The following is a 3,563-nucleotide window of genomic DNA, read 5'->3' as shown; positions in this document are numbered from 1 at the left end:
ACCGCCAAAATTGACACGGCCTGAATATAAATCAGACAATCAATTTCTGACCAAAATCATTCAAGTGTGAACTTACGGCGGCGTAGAAAGGCCATATATAAATATATTATTCGTTCGGACGAATTAGCTATTTGTTCGGACGAATTAGCTATTTGTTCGGACAAATTAGCAATTTGTTCCGACGAATTAGCTATTTGTTCGGACATATTAGTAATTCGTTCGGACAAATTAGTAATTCGTTCGGACGAATTATGGATTTGTTCGGACGAAATAGACATTCGTTCGGACAAATTAGCCATTTGTTCGGACGAATTAGCTATTTGTTCGGACATATTAGTAATTCGTTCGGACAAATTAGTAATTCGTTCGGACGAATTATGGATTTGTTCGGACGAAATAGACATTCGTTCGGATAAATTAGCCATTTGTTCGGACGAATTAGCTATTTGTTCGGACATATTAGTAATTCGTTCGGACAAATTAGTAATTCGTTCGGACGAATTATGGATTTGTTCGGACGAAATAGACATTCGTTCGGATAAATTAGCCATTTGTTCGGACGAATTAGCTATTTGTTCGGACAAATTAGTAATTTGTTCGGACGAATTAGCTATTTGTTCGGACGAATTAGCAATTTGTTCGGACGAATTTGTTATTAGCTATAAGGCAACGCCAATACCGTAGTGAAATACCGTAAAGTGTTGGTAGGAGAGTACAAAACTTAGATTGGGACACATGCTAAAATGGGATTCAATTCCAAAATTTTCCACATAAACGTCATGAAGATGGCGACGGTAACCTACATAATCACCCCAACCCCTGAAATAACAAGCTAAAAATGATAGGAATCCCTACACCCTGCTCAGTCTTAAAAGTTTGAAGTAGGCCTCAAGTCCCCCCCCCCCCCCCCCCATCCACGGGCAAAAGTTTATTAAATGAAAATTTTCTGTATAACGGGGCATAACACAATCAATAAGGAAATCAATTTTTGTATGGAACGACAATAATGCAATTATGCGCCAATCAGAGCCTATCTAAGTTTTTCAACGGAAATCTGTATATCCGAATTTTATACCAATTTTAAGGTATACCTTTCTTTATAGCAAATAACAATTTTTGAACAGAAATTTCTTGCACTAGAATTAAGGGGAGGATGTTATCAAACAACATTTGATTTTATTTATATGTGTATAGGGGGAAAATGGTTGTCGTCGTAACCTTCCACAATTTCATCATCTTTTACAGAACCAGTGGGCGAATTAGAAGTAAACTTCGCATAGCATATTCCTCGGTAAAGCGTATTCAAATTTATTCAGACGGAGCGTCATCTCTCCTTCCAAGGGGAAATATAATTATAATCAAGGAAAGGTTAAAAAGAAATTAGGATGTGGGCATTCATAGATCTTCTCAAGAACCACTGGGCCAGGGGAAATAATGAAACTGATGAGAAGGGTTCCTAACATACATATTTATGTAGCGAAATATTCCATTATCGTCTGCAGTATGATGTTTATATCTCTCAATTGATCCGATGCACACGAGCTTGTTATGTTACAACAGTCTTGTTTAAAGTCAGCATTTCGCAAATCCTGTGCTCGTTATAACGATCTAGTTTCCTAATACAGTTTATCGTTGGGTCAAATGCTGTCTGACATATTTCATACTGATTTTTTAGGCCGTTCTTGGCACACTGATTTTGACTACGGATTACTCCGTTTACCTGATCAAGATGTGGTGTGGCCGGCCGACAAGGGATGCTTACTCCTCCTAGGCACCTGATCCCACCTATGGTATATCCATGGGTCCATGTTTACTCAACTCTTTACTTTGTATTCTTTAAAGGAGTTATGAGATGAATCACAGTTCGTTATCTTCACCTTTCATTATGAGAGTTATGAGATGAATCACTGTTCGTTATCTCCACCTTTCTCAAGAGCTGCAGGGTCAGGATTAGACATTAATTGTCATGCAAACATCCTCAGATTCAAGTTTGTTCAAGTCAATGTCCAAGTGGTAGGTTTGGGCCCCAATACGGATTCAAACTTTTAAGTAGGAATATATGGGTTCATTGGTTGTATATTGTTTAACACTCGAGAATTGTTTACTCTTATGTTGATGATATGTAAACGTCACGAAGGGCTGCAAAATGTAGGCCTATGCTCGGCGCTTACAGATTTTGAGCAAGGGGGGATCCATATCGTGCCACACCTACTGTGACACGGGACCTCGGTTTTTGCGGTCTCTGATTCATGGTCCCAGGAGGTAATGTGGGGCCACCATAGGGTGCAAAACACTTTACATGGAGGAATATATATTGATCAGATCACGTCCATTTGGACAGGCTAAAATAAGGATTCTATTGCAAGTTTTACATGAGGATACGTATAGGCAATTATATATATATATATATATATATATATATATATATATATATATATATATATATATATATATATTAAGAGTAGCAGGACCACACTGAATTATATTAATATGCAAACATCCCCAAGTGGTGTGAATTGAAGACCCTGGGTCTATGGTGGGGCTAATATGGGGGGGGGGGGGGGGGCAAATAGACAACTATATGTAAATCAATCAATTTTCTCCAGAACAGCAATGTCATTTTCGTAAATGTTGATAAATCCCTCGGATGTGTGGGCTCTAGCTAGCTTGGTTAAATCATGACCCTATGGTGCTAGGGAGGGGTTATAATATGGGGTTTTGTGAGAATAAAGAGGGTTCAAATCTTTTCTTCTCCAGAATAGCAAGGTTATGTTAGCAATATTGATGCATTCCTATACATGTTGTGAATTCAATAAGGTTCAGTCCGAGTCGTGGTCCCCTGGGGCTAGGGTGGCATCAAATGTTGTGGGGTTAGTATGAATTGTGCACTGTGTGTTGAAATTGTCTGGACCCGTGTTGACCATGGGGTGATTTGTCAATAGTGAAACTAAGATATATCTGTTTACTATAATTTACACAAGCTTTATATTATCAAGTCCTTTGTTCTTGTGGTATAAATGAAGATATGTATCACTTAGTTTTTGCTTGTAATTTTTTTTATACAAATGCTAGAAATTATCCTTTTAATCAACTGTTCAGAATTGATTTGTTCAACAGGTACAAACCTACCATTATGGGGCAATACCAGTACTTTTGCTGCTTTTCATAATTCATAGTTGGGTCCTGTACATTTAAGTAATAACTACGTTATTCTGTTGTATCCAATGCGCATGACAAAGGATATATGGTAATATTTATGGAGAGGAGTCAGTAAGCTGAAAGAGCTTGTCTCCAATCCACTTGATTATTCAATAAAATATGTTCATAAAAAACGGTAGTGAAGTTACATCTATTACTTCAACTGTACAGTACCGTAAATCTGGTTATTTTTGCTGTCCATTAACTTTTAGCATATTTGAAAGTCAGTTGGATTCGCAAAAATATCTTTCGCTGAAAAATAATATTTCACACGTTTTAAAAATATGTTTTTACAAAAATTCGCAAAAATAAGAAACACAAAAATAACTATATAGGCTTTTTACTCAAATTCGGAAAAATAAATC

The sequence above is a fragment of the Ostrea edulis genome, chromosome 3, assembly GCF_947568905.1.
Source record: "Ostrea edulis chromosome 3, xbOstEdul1.1, whole genome shotgun sequence".
In the NCBI taxonomy this organism is placed as follows: domain Eukaryota; kingdom Metazoa; phylum Mollusca; class Bivalvia; order Ostreida; family Ostreidae; genus Ostrea; species Ostrea edulis.
This window is presented reverse-complemented; position numbering follows the sequence as displayed.